The 11,354-nt window shown below is 45.8% G+C and overlaps 1 protein-coding gene across 1 annotated transcript in view; it reads right to left on the reverse strand.

Annotated features, from left to right (window-relative positions):
* Window positions 1-10,900, reverse strand: part of SFMBT1 (Scm like with four mbt domains 1) — a 72,413-nt gene extending 61,513 nt beyond the window's left edge. The window contains exon 1 of the mRNA XM_014869667.2: window positions 10,811-10,900. The gene's annotated coding sequence lies outside the window, so the exon portion shown is untranslated. The remainder of the gene's footprint in view (window positions 1-10,810) is intronic.
* Between the last annotated feature and the right edge of the window lie 454 nt (window positions 10,901-11,354).

Below are 11,354 nucleotides of genomic sequence, written 5' to 3' on the forward strand. Positions count from 1 at the left end.
ACTTCCCCCCCCCGAATTATTTTGGCAGCCCTTTCCCTGCTAAGTTCAGTATATATTTTTTCAGACATCACTATGCTGTCACATGTAACCTTGTTTCATTAACACATACAAAAGAGAGATAATACTCTTCTATTCAAGTTCTACTTCCACTTTTGAATCGTTAGTTGTGATCATTTAAATCAGAATTTTAATTCTGTAGCAGCATGTAATAAAAACAGAGCCTCAGAAAAACCAAAGGATACCTTTGTCCTGAAAACACTACGTTAAAAAGTTATTATATGAAGTCTCCTGCATCTTCTTCCCCCGTGTCAATATTCTGCATCTAAGTGTAACCCATGGAAGTTCTTTAGAGATAAACCCACTAGAAATACCTGTATGTATTATAATCACATGCTTCTGCTGTGACATTCAATTTTAAATATACTCTTGATTAAATGGAAAAGAAAACCGTTCATTGGGTTGTGTTTTAAAAACACATCTCTGCTGACAGCCCAAGTCTGTTTTGATTTGCTCTCTATAGAAATGGAGCTGCAAGAAAACATTAAGTGGCAAGTGCAGCACTGGATGTAAATTACACCATCTCCACTTAAGTGCTGCCCTCAGCAGCAAACGGAAATTGCACAGCCCAGCACTGCCACAATCACTCCAGGAGCAACAGGGATGTAAAAAAATGAATTATCAGATCCCTATGCAAAGCAAGAGCATCAACTGAGTGAAGAACTGGCCTAGAAAAATACTCCCTAAAAGCTTTCCAAAGCTGAGGTCAACATCTCTGCAACATCTTAACTTTAATTCTCAGTAAGGTACTTTGTTAGCCTTTATGGTTACAAAAAGGGTCTTCTAAACACAAAAGATTAAAAGCTCCTTCCCTGATATGAGGGGTGGGCACACCCAGAAGAAGTAAATGGCCACAAAACGAACAGAAAACTGCCGAGGTACAGAGGAGTGAATGGATTTTTCTAAAGGGTGACAGAAAACCACTCATTAACAGCAAAATGAAATCACTTTTCTTAGTTCAACAATCTCCAACATACTTATTGCCTTATCCCAAAGTCAGTCATGTGGAATATAAATCCTTTGGATGGTGGCATATTCCCATAGAATAGGGATTAAGTGTAAAATCCATTTTTTCCCCTGCCCATCACACAGGTGTGGCCACAAGGCACCATGGAGCCACCACAAGGAGACTGATTTGGTCTTTATCCTCCACACCAGGGATGTTCATCTTGATCTTTTCCAAACTGAAGCATCCACTGATCTATTGACACCACAGCATGTAGGCTTGGTGTCTGGGAATACATATCTGAATTACCAGCATTTCAAAAAAGCTTCACAACCTGAGAACTCCAGAATAATATTTTTTAAATGTTGAAAATATCAGTGTAAAATTCCATACCATATGCTGCACAACAGATCTAGTCAAAGATCACAAGATGGTAAAACTTCATTAAATGAAGGTAATTCATCAACTAATCTGTCAAGAAGTAAGAGTTTGAGAAAGCAGATGATGCAATCTGGCCATTAAGGCCAAATCCAATTCTAGTGATCACCTCAGGTTAGAGGGTGCTCTCATCCAACGAGACTTGAAATATATTGTGGAGTTTCTTCTAGAACATCTCATACTTAAAAGGCTGATTATAAAGACATGAAATAATGATAGGAAGAAAAAGCAGTTGTTCACAATACAAGGAGGACTAATGACTGTACCATGTCCTGCTTTTCAAGGGAAGCACACAAATATGAAATGAGTACAAAGCTTTAAGACAATACAGAACCATTCAAGAGGTAAAAAAAAAATGCTGTTTGCTAAGAACTGCAGAAGGATAATAGCAGATGAAATTAAAGGCAAGATAATAAGATATAAAAAAAAGAAATAACCTCACCTATACAATGCGATCCAAATTAGCTATTGCAACTCGGAATTTTGAGACTGTTACAACTAATTCTCTTGGAACATCAATTTTATACTCGTTAAGAGCCCCAAGGAATGGAGAAGAAAACAACAAACACTGTACTACAATTCTAGAAATCCAGAGCCCCTTGAGACAGCCTGTAGTGCTGGTGTCCAGCAGCCATGGAAATACCAGAAGATGCACAGAAAAAAAGGTAAGAAAGAGCATTGGTGGCATGAAAGACTTCTATACTGACAGGGATGTACATATAATTCAGTTTTATAGCCAAGATAAGAAACACTCAGAACCAGAGATCATCCCTGTCCAGCACTGCACACACAAGCAGCTTCAGCATCTTCTGTACAACACAAGAGGTTTCCTTCTTTGAGCTGAACCGTGGCAGAGCACAAGAGCTGTGCAAAACCAATACTGGGAGGATAAAGAGGTACAAGGAAAGGGTATTCCCTATTTCTCCTACCACAAGAACCAGAAAACACGGAGTGAGCACCTTTTCCCACGGCACAGCACAAACTGCAGCCCCACAGGCACAGGTATTTGTGGATTCAGGATCAGAGAAGAGCTCCGAGCCCATCGCAGCCAGGGCAGAGCGTGCTGTGCTTCACCTCACTGCCACAGATTCCCGAGGTGACACACCGGCCTGGCTGGCTGACCTGGCACATTGTGACAATTTCTATGCTCTTCCTAGCTTCAGCTAGACTTGGAGCCACTCCTCCTCCAGCAATCAAATAAACGTCTCAGCCAAGCCCAAGAGCCACTGCAGTGGGATTTTTGTTTGCAATCTCACTGCTAAGGTAGAATGTCAGAAGGGTGAATTTTACACACCGAAGTGGATTTTGCCATGCTGTTTGTCAGGTGCATTAAAGTAAGGCAGATAATGAAGAAATCATACACCATTAGTCCCTGAAACCCAAAAAACACAGCTCCATTCAGAGACTCACCCAGCCTGACCACTGTAACCACTGTGACCCAGCTTTCCAGAACCAAACCTCCTCAGAAGCATCAGTGCTGCTATTTTTCTATAAAGATGCCTTCAGTAATTGATAGAAAGTTGTTATTTTTTCTGCAATATTATCTATGCTCACATTTGCATGTAAGAAGGATCAAGACTAACAAAGTGTATTTTGATGTCATTATCTACATCACAGCACAAGAGGAAAGCATTTATATAAATTGCTTTAACTAAAAGCATACTAAACTATGCAATACTGCAATTTCTCAATAACCTAAAAATAGTTCCCAGTAAATGCAAGCACTGCTTGGAAACAAAATATAAATGCAAAAAGATTAAACCTGACTATCAAAATAACTTAGATTTACTATGAAAAGATAATTTCAGCACTTCTTATTGGATAATCATAAGAATTATATTTTTTGTCAAGCTGCTTTTAGATGAAAATTGAACTTCAATTAGAAATAAAAACTGCACATTCATTTTAATTGGATAATGAGTATTCTTACCTTAAAAGCATATACAGAAAAGGCAGAAACAAAGAAAACAATATTCTGGTATTCATTAAGTAAGAACACAGAGTTAAACCAAGAAATATTAACTTCAGTTTAAAAATTTGTGGCTTTTATTGTCACCTTGCCCTTCCAGCTGTTACTCTGCTTTTTTTTTTTTTTATGAAGACCAGAAGAAGAAACAACCTTCCCTGAGTCTTCAGTTTCCAGTCATTATTTCTTTCTTACATAAGATGAACTAGTAAAAAAATAAAAACCAGACAAAGCAGCTGTTGGACACATTCCCTCTACACTTGCAGTGAGGCTAGAACTATCTAGAACTGGCTTATTATCAAAACAAACTGGACTCATGTGCTTCAACAAACCACTTCCCCAAATACATTGGTTTTCATTAAGGGGATGACAAAATACGTCTTTAAATTTGCTGAGGAATAAGTTAAAAATGTAAGATTTGGCCACAAGAAAAAGAGGAATTCAAAGTTAAGCTACTTCTCCCTCCCCAAAATCTATTTAAAACGTTTAACAAATAACTTATGATATAAAATAATCACATGAACAAGAAGACTTTTGCTCTCGGCCACTGGACTAAAAAGCCTCATGACTAAATTGATTGGATTTTGTTTTGCAAAAAGAGGAGAAAAACTTCCCTGGAAGAGGGGAAGATTTCCCTATGCCCGTGCCCATGGTCACACTCATTTAAAAGCAGTTGATTAGCTCGGCTCAATTGGCCAATTAGTGCTGTATCTGTAACTCTTGTGACTGATCCTGTGCTTGCATTATTTCTTAGGGCCATTAGTTTAACCCTCATGGTAACACTTTAAAGAGCAACGAGCAGAGTTAATCCTGGAAGGAATCACTGCCTCCTTCAATAATTTCTTTTTTAGGACGTGCATTCTGTGAGATTTGCTGGCCCAATTGCAAGGAAGCATCTCTGTGTTCTCCCCCTGCCTGTCTGCTTGGCATTCCCTACCTGGACATTTCTTTAGGAATCCAGTGACAGGCCCTGTAATTTACTTGAAAACACAATTTGAACAATTTAGTGCTTAACACCTTAATAAGGGCAAGTTTGGAACTTGATATTGGAAAAAATACTAGTATGTATATATATATGTGTGAGGGAAAGCCTGTGTCTATAATACATACCCCTGTTAGGCTTCACTAGCATTTTTCCACACTGCTGTGAAACACCACAGCTTTTTCAGCACTATGTCCTCACTCAAAGTTTTTGGGCACTAAAACCAGTGTTGGCCTCCTTTCAAAAGATGCTTTAACACGAAAGATACTCTCAAAAACCCACCGTGGTTTCAGACAAGGCTTTACAGTATAATGGAGTTTCACAGTCCTTACATTTAAAATTTTTTTTGATGATTTCAAGACAAATAACTATTTTTAAACCAGAGGCCACAGCTCCCCAAGCAGAGAGCAAAGTGCATGCTTGAGCTGGAGACATGCACGTTACTACAGCTCCTGAGGAGGCAGGGAATTCTAAAGGGATTTCATTCAGTCAGGCAACAAAAAGAAAAAATATACCAAATAATAAAAAAATTAATTGTACATTTGTATGTATTTTCCCAGGTCAAAAGACCACAAAAAAGATAAGAAATGCCAGAGCATCACTTGCTCCAGTACAGAGAGGTGAGACACCCACAGGACTGGCAGGGCCATTTGTAATAAATGTGCACCCAGCATCAGAGGGGAAGTGCCTTCACTTCCTGACTTGATAATTTTCTTCTGGAAACAATGACAAATCTGAAGGTGCTATTTATGGCTTTCTGTCACCCAATGCTAGAAGAAATAGTGACTACAGCCTCTAAATACATCAAGACAGAGTTCATCTTCTCCAATCCACTTGATATCTGCTTCAGGATCACTGCTGCAGTCCCTCACATCCTTGAAAAGGATAAAGTGACAAACAGCAAAACCTTGCAGGGTTCCCCACCACCACCATTTTTTTCAACCAATGACCCAATTCTGCAAGACAGAGCACCTCTTGAGATATGCTGAGAGCCCTCAACTCCAATCAGCCAAAATGGGAGAGGAGATCGCTCAGCCCTGCATCATTTACTCTCAGAGAAAAAAATCATCCAAGATGTATCTCTTCTCTCACCGAGCAGTACTCTCAGAGAATCTCAAAACTGGTTTAATAGCTGCATCATTTTTAGATAACATCACATTCACTAATCTCATTCCCAAATCATCTGTTTGAAGAAAGAGATCATTTCTGTAGTGAACAAGAGTGTCTTCAAGTGTAACAGCAAATAAACCAGTGTAAATGAAGTGCCACAGCAATATAAACAATAACCTTGAAAACCAGCAAGCTGCTGCTCAGGATGACTCTGGGGACAATAATCACATTTTAAATGTCCACATAATCTGAACAAATTGCTAAAATTACCTCTGTAGCTACAACTCACCTGCACTGTAGGTAAAAGCATCTGCAACCTGTCCATGTGCCAAATCCCAATGGGTGGAAAAAAACCAAACCAAAATATATATATATGGCTCCCACCAACTTTAAGTGAAGGGAAAACTCTTACTTGTGCATTATTTACCACAAGTAATCCGTGCAGAAAAAGCTTATGTCAGTTAAGGCTGCTCTGTCTTATAAAAAAAGATGCTTGAAAGAGCAGAAATCCCAGTACTAGAGCGTGGCATTGCAGAATGGTTGTTCTACTGCAAACCTCATTAAAGCCCTTCCTTCTTCAGGTTTGAACAATATTTCTTACCTGGTTATCCTAGGAAACAAGGCTCATTGGATTAACATGCAATACCTGCATGTGTGCAGTTTTTTGCCTCGCCTCTCACAACTTTTCCCCAAACCGAGTCAACAAAACATGACTGGGGGTCCGGGGTTTGTACGACACTGAGATCCAACAAGTGTTGTACTAGGATGTTTATTTTCACAGGAAAAATAAATCTAAACGTCACTGTCTCCATTGAAAGAATCCCAGACAATCCATAAGACATAAAGAAAGGGAAAAAGAGGAGGGGGAGACAGAGGAAGAAAGGACCTCGGGAGCTGGGTCTCGGTCGTGTGGCTCCCAGGCCTTCTTTATTTGCACAGTTCCCAGCTGAACGCTCCTCAGTGGTGTCTGTGGCTGACAACCCAACACTCCCGAGCCAAACAAAGCAGAAAACCACCCCGAAGACTTAATGGCTTTCCATCTTCAAAGGTTATTAAAGCATTCCCCTCCCACTCAGTAACTGCCATGCAGCTTTGCATTAGTTAAAATTCACTAATTTCCCAGAGAAGTGGAGAGTCACCTGGAGAGTCCCAACTGATAGGCACAATATCTTGTTCCAGCCTCAGCTCACACCCTCCTTTCTCACAGGGGAACGTTTAAACTATTCAAACATGTCATTCCCCTAAGACATGCCCTATTAAGAATGCAGAGAAAGATTCATGTTGTAATGCTTTAATTCTACAGACTAGCTTTTACTAGGAACACTTAAAAAACCACAATCTCATCCATAAATAGGGGCAAAACAATTGTTACTACGATTATTATTATTACTACTATTATCCTATGACCATCATCAATCTACAAAGACTGTCAGCAAAGTCTGGGAAAAAGAAGGAAAAGTCAACATGGATACAAAGTGAACAGAAAACGTGTGTCTTACATGCACCAAATCTAACTTTAAAAAATGTATTTATATTCTGTACCCTGGGAACCAAAACTATTTTAAAATCAAAAGAGCACTAATTAGCATCTCAATGCGTTTTTCAATGGTTTTATCAATAAAAAGAAGACTGTGCACAGTGGAAAAAAAATGATGGATTAAAGTCAGAAAAATATATAATTACAATAAAATAGCATTGCACTGATGTCATGGCTTTTAAAATCATAAGACACTAATATAAAATTAAGATAAAAATTTACTCTCATTTTTTGCTTTTTCTGAACTTCGAGAATGTGAACTGCCAAATCTCCTTTTCAGGGTCTCACACTCTGACACTGTTTGCCTTCAGCACCATTTCAACAAGGATTTGAATCAAAACAAAAACAAACAAACAAAAAAAATCAACTCCTTCCCCTTTCTTCTATCCCTTGACTTTTCAAGTAAGAAAGTAATCCTGAGAGGGAGAAACCCCCCCCACACCTTTAGAGCTTTAGATAACACCCACTTCAAGTTTAAACATATGACCTAAAACTTGACAGTCACTTCCCAAAAGCAGAAGGAAAGGAGCACAAAGTCAAGTCCACTAGCAGCAGCAAAGCAACACTGATGCTCCAAAAGACCAAAACAAAGATGACACATGAAATCTGCTAATCATCAAGCAAGATGAGTCAGATGAACAACACAAAAGAAAGCTGTTAGAGGTCCAGAAAACATTTGTAACTTGCACAGGCTACACTGTTTCAAGTCAATGACCAATCGGCAAGATACAGAATTACACACTTAAAAAGTCAAGAAACCGAATCCCAAGACAAATCTGTAGCATTAAGGCTGCCATGTCATTACAGGAACAATGGATCTAATGCAAGCCCTGTGGTTTCAGGCACTGGAAGCTCTCTCCCCAAAATGTCCCTTGCTAAGCAGCTCCAGGTTTAATTTTCCCATGCCCTTAAAGGACACTGTAGTGGATTTAACATGAATCATTTCACTGTCAGAGTGTTCGTGTAATTAAGTTGCCACGTGCCTCAAGTGCAGCAGTTGTAGGACAATTACTTAAGTCAAGCCAGCACCAAATGACTGTATTGATGTGTGCATCACTGCATGATGATCATGCCACGGCCAAACTTCACAAGTGGAAGCACCGCAATGATGTTAAGGTGAATTCCAAACACGGTGGATTCAAAAGGCAACCACGACAGAAAGGTTGTGGTCTACAGTTGTCACTGGTTTGCCATGAAATGACTAAAAATCCCCTGAAAAGTGTTACCAAAATATGCTATGGCACACGTTATTTTTGCACTACTCATTAACATCCTGCCCATGAGGCAGTAAAAGGGTTTCCAGAAAATAAAGATTACACCGTGCAAACTCTATCAGTCATTAACATGTCAGTTTACACTTAATCCACCTTTTCCACACAGCAATTGCTTAGGAGATTTGCCAGGTTTAAGAATCAGATAAGATAACTCAATACCGGCAAATTAATAGCAGAGGGGGAAAAAGCCAGCAAAGGGAAACCCATAGAGATCAGTAACTCCAGAGATACTACACTGTGTCCCTGCTCTCTGCCTCGCACCACTGTCTCCTGTGAGAAGGAACGTGACAGAATCCTGAGGTGTCCCAGGGTAAGTGCCTGATATAGACACACCAAAAAATGTCAAAGCCATTCTCCTAACACTCCCCTGCCACCGCCTAACCATGAGTTATTTAAAAAGGCAGCGAGATCAGCTTTATTCGGTGTCCATAAGCATCTTCCCAACATAGGTTCTGGGAAGAACCAGATTTCATTCTCATCCCTCAATCACGGCAACAATTCACAAACCAAACACAAAAGAGGAAGTGGCTGAACCGAAGGCAGGAAGGCCACTAAGCCTTCTCCCTAGAGATGATCTTTAGATAGATACTTATAAAATTTTTTAAATGGCAAAATCCATGTCAGTACCACCTACCACACAAGAAACTTAGGCTTTCAGTTAATTAACCTATCTTTATCTTCACATTGATTTACTTTGTCCCAACAGTTGGCTATTTTGAAACAGTAATCACAGACCGCAGCCAGACCAGGAATCCATCCTGCTGGATGCTGCAGATGCTACAAGTTACAGCCCCACTCCTGAAGGAGCAAGACTACTTGCCATTAACAACTTTTCCTCTTACAAATCAGATGTTTCTGACCAGTTCACACACATCACAAACCTTAAGCAGGTCGCAATAATGATATTTCTGAAGTGACAAGGTGGATTATCATTTTTTCCAGCGTGAGTTTTGCGAGGTGCACCTTATATTCTGCCTCATGGAACTGTTCACTATGGTAACCTCCCGGGCTACTGACAGCAGCCAGCTCCCAAGAAGGAAGGAAGGAAGGAACAGCAAAGAAACAGCAAGTTAGGCCTTTTCTTTTGCTGCAAAACCTCTTCCACCAGAATGCAGCTGTCAGAGTGGGTGAAACTGTCAGACATGAGGGTTACCATGTACAATCTTATTATAATGGCAACAAGTTTCTCCAAAGTAGATATAATTGTTTCGCTAAAGCACGCATGTGACTGTGAAACTGACATCGCTGGCCTATTTCTCAATAAATAAGGGCCTTGCAGAACCGCAATAGCGAATGTAGTTACAAATGCACAATTAACTGCCCGCGCTGTTTTTCCTTTCATTATTTCCACTGTGTAGGGGGGCGGCGGGGGGGGGGCTGGTAGCAAGTTTGCAAAAGCCACAGACGGAAAACTTGCTCAGTCCTTCCGATGCGGGCATTCCGCCCTCCCGCTCGCAGCCGGCGCTGCCCGGGCGGGAGCCCTCCCGCAGCCGCTGCCCTGGCGCCGCTCCCTCCCCAGCCCGAAGTTGGCGTCCCGGGGCATCCCCGGCGGCCGCCCGGGCAGTGTCACCGGCGCCCGATTTACGACTTCAGGTGCAGGAGCGGCGGGCAGCGCAGACCGACTCCCCGAGAGACAAAGGCTGCGTGCCGCTCGCCGGAGCGCCGCCGGGCGCGGAGCCGCCGGAGGTGCGGAGCGGCGGCGGCGGGCGCGGCGCGCACACAATGCCCGGCCCCGCGGCAGCGCAGGCCCCGCAGCGCGGGCGGCGGCGCTGCGGGAGAGCCGGCGGCGCGGCCGCGGAGGCGGCGCCCGCCCCTCTCCCCCCACACCCACCCACCCAGCCCGACCGGGAGGCGAGAGCCGCTCGCTGACGGGCCACTTGACGGGGACCGACGCCAGCCGCTGCCCCGGGCGGGACGCGCGTCGCGCCGAGTGGAGCGCGGCCGCGCCCGGCGGGGGTGCGGAGCGGAGAGGCGCGGGGTTTAAAGGTCCCCTTCCACCGCCATTTTGAGGGGGAGGGGGGCGAGCGAGAGGCACTCGGTGGGCTCGGCCCCCCGCGGGCGCGGGGAGGGACCGGCCGCGCCGGGGCGGCGGCGCGGCGCGCACAAAGTTCCCGCGGGGGCCGGGCGCGTCCTCGGGCGGGCGCGGGGCCGGCCGGGAGGGCAACTTCGGCCGAGCGCGCCGCGGGACGCCGCGGGCCCCTGGCGGGAGCGCGCAGAGTTGCGCGCGGGCAGTTGCGCGGCGGCGCTCGGCCAGCCCCGCGCATCGCTCCTCGGCGCGGCACAAGGCGCGTCCCCCCCCGCGCTGCCGCCGCCGCCTCCCCGCCGCGCTCCGCCTGCCTCTTTCCTCCTCCTCCTCCCGCCTCGCCGCCTTTTTCCCGCATCCAAACTTCGTGAGCCCGGAAAAACCCTCCGGGCCCCGCGCCCCGCCGGCAAAACGCCCCCAGCAGCTGCGTCCGGGGCCGCTCCGACCGCGCGCGGGCGCCGCCGCCGCCCGCCTCACCTGCGGGGAGTTTTTCCAGCCCTGCGCCGCTGCCGGGGCTCGGGCTCCCCGGCGCTCCGCTCACTGCCTCATTCCAATATGGCACGGCCCGCCAGAGCGCATGCGCCCGCCGCCCGCCTGCCTGCCTCCCCCCTCCCGCCCCTCCGCCCTCCCCTCCCCTCACGGCTTTTCGGGCGCTCCGGCTCCCTCCTGCCGCGGGCGCGTCGAGCCCGCCGCCGCCGCCGTCGCCGCCCGCCCGGCCCCGCAGGGCCCGGCCCCGACCCCGCCCCCGCCGCGCTGCCCCGGGCTGCTGCCCCCGGACACCTGCTCCCGCCGCGCCGGGGGCAGCGCGGGCTCGGCCGCCGGTAACGGGACGCGCCGCCGCCGCCGCGACTCTGCCGGGGCGGGGCGGGCCGGGCGTCCACGCCCTGCCCGGGCGCCGCGGGAAGGGACATGGCCCGGCGGGCGAGCGGGCGGTCGGTGCCTGCCGCGGGATGCGTGGTCCCGACTTCATCCCCCCGCCCCGGCGAGGATTTAGCCCCATTCCCCTCGGAGAGAACCGGCC

Source organism: Sturnus vulgaris, chromosome 11, assembly GCF_052056855.1.
Source record: "Sturnus vulgaris isolate bStuVul1 chromosome 11, bStuVul1.hap1, whole genome shotgun sequence".
Taxonomy (NCBI): Eukaryota; Metazoa; Chordata; class Aves; order Passeriformes; family Sturnidae; genus Sturnus; species Sturnus vulgaris.